The following is a 7,093-nucleotide window of genomic DNA, read 5'->3' as shown; positions in this document are numbered from 1 at the left end:
TGCAATTCATATTTGAACTGCCTGTTTGAAGTTCTGTCAAAAAAGACATGAAATTTTACGAAGAGTTCATGTCTTTTTTTTGTCAAAATATGAAGACTAGATTTCTGTACTTAAATTTGACAGACTCCTTTCCTATTTGTTATTTATTTATTCAGGGTATTTTCTTGTTATGGAACATATAGGAATACGATTGAAGACTTAAAAAAACAAAAAAAAAAAACAAAATCAAGGTAATCCAACTTTGTAGATACAGACAAACGTTCCCCCCGAATTCAGCAACATAGTCGTCCAAACAATAGTATACATAAATACCAAGTGTGTTGAATTCACCATGAATAATATTAGCTGATCGGTGCAACCTTTAAACTGAACAACCAGTGAGAGTACTTTTGGTGTTATAGGACAGATTCAGGTTATGCTAACTCTGGTGGACTAGATTACTAGTCAGGAACTGAGGTAGAGCATAATACCAGCACGGTCTTCCTTCCTTCAACAAATGCAACAAAGAGCAAATTCGGTGACTGAAAATTTACTATTACACATTTATTTAAAATGATAATATATACAGTATATAACTTGCCTCACTTACATGTAAAACTTGAAACAAACTAGTAATTTTTAAACAAGCATTTCAAATGAAAATTATTTGTGTGGTAATTTTTGGTTGATGTGTTCTGTCTTTCTATGTTGACCTCCAAGGAAACAATATTAATATTTTAAAGTATCATTATTATTGCCCTGTTTACATCATATTTTAATTTTCAATTTCCATTTTATTTAACTGGTCCCTTTTTTCTCAATACATCTATTTAAATTACAAAAATTCAACACTGATATCTTTAATTCCTATATCACGAGGCAGAGACCCTTCGGGTGTACAAATTCAGAATTAATACTGTGCTGAATACTCTCCAGATTGCGTGGGTGTCAAAAAGGTAGATATTAATAAAAGGTTTTTTAATAAAGGTAAAAAACCCACTAAAATTTGCCCTGAGGGTAAGATACACATCTTGTTTTTGTTGTAGTCTCTGTCAAGCATATAAAATAGCAACCTGACTGGCCTCTGTGATGTCCATCAATCCAAATGACTGAAAATAACTTTTTTTTCCAGATGTACATTTATGTCCATGTGTCATTCACAGAGGCAGATTTGGCAAGAATGAAAATATAGAGAGAAGGTCCTATGTGATGAAAGGAATAGAAACAAAGAAAAGGCCTTATGTGTCCAAAGGAATAGAAACAGAGAAAATGCCCTAAATATGCAAAAACGATACAGAAAAAATGTTTTCAAATGAATTAAAAAGATTATGCCATCCATCCATCCATCCATCCATCCATTATCTATACCCGCTTATCCTGAGCAGGGTCGCTGGGGAAATTGTGCCATAAGAAAATGCGAATGTATGTCAATATGTGTGCATGAACAGTTAATTAGAAATTTGGTTTACTCCTGAAAATGTGAGAGGTAGCCCAGAATCTCTTGATGTTCAGCTGGCTTTTGTTGGAGGTTTTCCAAATGATAGTACATTTGTTAACTACTGGCTTTTGTTTGAGGGTTTCCAAATGGTAACCTATTTTTCAAGTAAAATGATTGCCATGCATATTTGAAAAATAGGTAATGTGAACCTGTACCAAGGTTTCCCACATCTAGGTACAAATGAGCATTTTTTTCCTCTACTAGATTTTTTATTTTTATTGAAACATGTATTTATTTTTCATATTTCTGCAAATCAGCAAAGGACATGCGGAAATGATCCAAATAAACTTTCAGAAATAAGACCACAAATAATATTTACCCGTGCTGGGTTTTCTAATATTTTGCAAGTACTGTTTATATCCCTTTGTTGGAGTTCCTAATTGTGAACACTTGAGAGCAGCATTTCTTCATTTGTTGGATTAAGCTCCAAGTAGTTTGATTCCCAAAGGGGTAATTTGTTTATTAAACGGTAAATGAGATGACATTTAGGCAAAAAGGAATTCATGGATGGTATTTAAAAAATAATTAGAAAATAAGTATAAGACTGAATTTGTAACTGTTTGTAGATGTTCAAGTCTAGTCACATAATCTATTTTGTACTTTAATTATGTCACCTTTTTGTAAATAACCTCAAAATATTTCTTTGTGACAATATATACCTGTGGTTATGTTTTAGACAATATATTAAAAACTGTTTGAAAAAATACATTTACAAACTGATGTTCAGCCACAAGCATATCATTTAAAAAAAAGAATATGCAGAGCACTTCTTTGCTTGTATTTTCTGATGGTAGCATTGGACAAACAGCATTCATATATTATTGTCCAAACATCACAGAGTTTTACTCTCATCTATTAACGGCATTCAAAAAAAAATCTATATGTGCTTGGCAGGGACTGGCCTAAACACTAACACACAAGAGTGTATCTGCACTGGTGTGGGCATTGCATAATGGAACCTGTTTCCTTTTGTGCGTTCTTATATAGTGGTGTGCCATTTTCAAGCAGATTTTAAACTGCTGACATTTTAAACCAAACCTAAACTAGAAACTTGAGTGCAACTTCAGATAAAGTTTCCCCAAACAACTCAATGCATTGGGTCTCTGTCCTACACTCATTCACTCACTCACTCACTCACTTACTCTGAAGCCCCCATTTCAATGCCTGGCTAGTGTTAATTAATCAGAGTTGCTATGGCAACTGCCTCTCCATGTCTCAATCCCCCTTCCCCCCCTTTGTTCCCTCTTCCCAGAAAAGAAGAGGATTAAGTTATAGGGGATTTGTCAGGAAAATCAGTTTAATAGGGTAAACAACACTAAGGAGGGGGTAAAACAAAAAAAAAGATAAATGAAAGGATAAGCAGATTTAGCTATGCCCCAAGGGCAGCCATCATATACGTGCTGGAAAAAGTATTAAAACTGAAGAGCACATGTATCTATACTGAGCCGCTGAAGGTTATTCTGTGCAGTAAGCCTCAGACTATAAGTGTTTGTAACTGAGGCGGCCATTTTTCTTGATGAAGTTGGCTTATGTTCACAAAGTAATGGATATTTTCATGTGTCACTGGAAATAGTGAATGAGCATTTGTGATATTCAGCATGAGTTCATGTCAACCCCTGTTTCTGGTCCATGAGCCTGAGCACATTTGCATGGGTGCACATTTATATGTAAATATGGAGCTTTAAAAATCAGGCAGTTTACCTTAGAAATATATAAGAATCTGTGTATACTCTGATTTGTAAGCTTTAATTTAAAATATTCAGATTTGTTTACTCTCAAACATACAGAAACTGCCCACATGCCCATGATGAAAAAAAATCCATGTTTGAGTTCTATGATATACAAATGGTTAATGGGGCTAATTGTTTTAGAGATTAGAGTTCAGTTATGTTAAGCCATTTTTATTTTGATTGATTTTTCCATTGGGTGGTAACAGTGGCTGAATAAAACTCAGTTTGCTTGCCTTGGAAATGGTGACGCACAAACAGCAAAGGGCTGGATATGGCTTGATTACCAAAAGCCCCAGGGTGCCTATATTTTCAACAACAAAAAAGAAAAGAAAAGAAAAAAATTAACTGCTAGAACTAAGGTCTGAATACTTCCTTCATGTGTGTGTATTATCTGAGTTAATGCCCCTTTAGTTTTTCTCAATGAAATTGAGAAAATGAGCTGGATGATAATGAGCAAGAATTGGCAACATGATGACAATTATTTTAAATATCAGGATCAGGTTATTAAGTGCTTGTCATAAAAACTGCTATAGCTACAGTAATATTAGGCGGAGTGATGTAATGAGCAAGTGCATTGTCTGGAAACTCAATTGTGCAACATTATACCATGGAAAACCTCATATGGTGAAAGAACACCATCTCCCTGGTTTCAATGTAATACCCAAAGCTCAGAGGTTATTGCATTTCCTGCTACTCTGCAGAGCTGGACTGACATCACTCACAGCATCAGTCATGTTCTTTTTATGAAGGATGGGGGGAGGGCTTCCCCTTCTCATCAGTACTGATCAGAACATGAGAGGACTGATGATGCATTAATCAATACATCATTCAGCTGTGAAATACGATACACCCATTTCTAAACTGACACAATCAACATTAAAAGCCATAAGAATTATGAAATAAAATTCCTAAAGAAATTCTACTATTTTGCATGCCCTCTAGAATAGCTCCTCATGTATAATCTGAAAGTCAGTAGAAATGATGACCAATGTTTTTATTGCTCTCTCTCTCTCTCTCTCACACACACACACACAGGCAGTCCCTTTTTGGGGCAGGTGTGCTTCCATGTAGGAGCTATTTAGCAGTGGGAGTGCATTTGCAGAGGCAGTTTCTTTTCTCTTTAAAGATAGATTTTGTACATTTAAAGCCTTAGCTTTTGAAAACCTCCACAAAAATGCTGCTCTCCCATTTATAATGTGATTAAGAATTTGTGTGACTTCCTGCTGTTTACCATGGAAAACCATGGCTACTTATCTGGGTTGGCTGTTCCAGTTTACAGTCTTATTTTAAATATTTTGTGTTTAACCATTTTATAATGCTTGCACCAGCTGTCAGGTACAGTGGGACTTCTCCACATTTGAAGTGATATAATGTGTTCTATAATGAAAATAATAGCACTGGATAATAGCATACATTCTTGGGTGTAATGTGTGCTGCATGATTTGAGCTAGCTGTGAGAATTAATTTTCATAACAGCTTTGCCCACACTTTGTGCCTCTGTGAGTGTCCATGCCACTCATTCAATGAAAAAAAAAAACACACACACACAGCATGACAGCTAAGCAACATCAGAAAAAGAAAACAGGAATATGAAAATCCACAGGAATATGAACTTTGCACTCATCTTTTTTGTATAAGAATTAACTCAAACAGCACCACGCACTGAATACTTTCTGCAGATCAAGTCCGAGTCACCTTACCCTACTCTGCAGCCCTTCCCAGCTCAGATCAGATCAATTTACAATTTTCAAACCATATTTCAAAATGGGTGGGGAGGGGGTTGGTAATCTAATCTTTACTGCATTAGAACTAGAGTAAATAAATTGAATTAAAATTATGCAGTCAATGAAGGATTTCCCACACACATCCTCTTCCTCCAGGTCCCCTCCCTCTCCCCCTTGCTCACCCATTCCTGTAGCCCCTCCCCTCTCACTGTGAGACAGGAAGTCTGTGACATTTTCCCTCCCTGTAGGGGGGAAAGGGGGCGGGGGTGAACTGGGGGTTAGGAATGGATTTTGCGGCCCACTCAGATCCCTCTCTTCTGGATGCACGCCCAGCTTTAATCAATTTGCTGGGCAGCACAGTGTGCGTCCAGATCTGGGTGTGGATCTTTTACCTTAACTGAAAAAAGACAGGTAGTGTACTAATGAGAATCACTAATTAAGATTTTGGCTATTCACTGATCCCTTCAAAAGTAAGAGAAGGTAAGTTTATTTCTATAGTATTTTACTTGTTATGTGCTTAACAACCAAAGCATGGTGCTAATACATTAGGAATAACAATGTCCTTCTCACCTCTCCCACACTTGAGTGATATAAGGCAGTCATTGTGTACCAAATCTCAATAAATAAGTTGTTGAAGGCAATGATTTATTTAACCTGTTAAACTGGATGACAATTAAATTATTGTTTCATAGTACAATAGTGGGGATTTGTCCAAGGTAATGGAGTGACCTGCAACCTCTTTGAAATAATTAAAGTAATGGTCTTTAAAGACCACACAAAGTCAAAACCTCAGTTAAGAATATAATACAAAAGACAACATCTATCATAGCTCAGTGTCCCCATTACCAAAAAAAGGCTATTGATTTGTATTTGGGTCAGAGAGAAGAGTACCCCCCGTTGGCCCACCTCCACTTACAATCTTTGTCCCAGGACAATCTGCTGTACTGGCTCTCACCTAGAAAGCTTCTTCTTAGCTTTAGCCACTCTGTGCAACAGAGGACAACAGTGTAATGTGCTGGTGGAATAATGCTCAGACATAAGAACACTCAGTGTGAGAATGTGCTAATGTTATTTTGAGAAAACAGTTGGGATGTCACAAAACATAAAATGGTAAGATCACAAACAGGACAGAGAGAGCATAGACCATTAGCCCATTGGTTCATTCCTACCAATACAACAGAGGGAAATGGCACAAGAGGTCAGCCTGGGGGCCCTAACCATGACATCCTTCTTTAATGCCGGTAAAATGGATTACTGTGATAGAAATGGTTGCCTGGGGTCTGGTGAGAAGCAGAAATGAGAGCTCCAGAAACTGATTAAATTTGTAATTGAAATGTCCCGTCATAATCCTGAATAGCAGGGCAAAAACTAAAATCAAATGAAGAGTAGCTTCTTTAATTCATCAGCTGCCACAATATAAATCTGGGAATTGTAGTCCTTGTGCAGAGGACATGTACTATCATGCATACCACATGCCACATTGTGAAATACTACACTCTTCTATACCCATGCATAACAGAAAAATATGGTCACTTCATCAAGAAGAGTTAATCCATTTTAAGACAGGAGAAAGGCTTTGAATATAAAAAAATACATAACAATGGATGAAAATAATGCTTGAACCATGACTCACTTTATATTTGGTTATTTGATTCGATTGTAGTATGTTGTTTATGATTGTTCCTAAATAACATACTATGTCCAAACGTGTAAATGCCCATGAAATGGTTACTGACTTAAGTGCTGATCTTGGAGCTGCACTGTGCTGTTATTCTAGTAATACACTAAAATAGGATTTTGTCTGTCCGTAATGATGAAACCTGGCAATGGCATTAGCCCGTTCTGAAAATTATGTATATCAGCAGATTTCAAGGGAACAAATTTGGCTGTTTAGCTTTCCATAAGATACACAATCATTAACCAGTTCATCTAATCCAGGAAACACTACTGTCGCCCTGCAGGAAATACAAAGGGGAGAAAAAAATAAACAAAAACAATCCCACTAAAGAACCAATACAAATGGACTAGCAGTTTACTGGACAGTCATGACTCAGAGTGAATAATGTTCGGTCATCTGCGCTCTGAAAAGCACTTTCAACACCGCGATTTGCATTTTACATCCTTTCTCTACAAGTAAAGGTGGCATACTAGCCAGCAGTAGC

Source organism: Anguilla anguilla, chromosome 2 (genome assembly GCF_013347855.1).
Source record: "Anguilla anguilla isolate fAngAng1 chromosome 2, fAngAng1.pri, whole genome shotgun sequence".
Classification (NCBI taxonomy): domain Eukaryota; kingdom Metazoa; phylum Chordata; class Actinopteri; order Anguilliformes; family Anguillidae; genus Anguilla; species Anguilla anguilla.
This window is presented reverse-complemented; position numbering follows the sequence as displayed.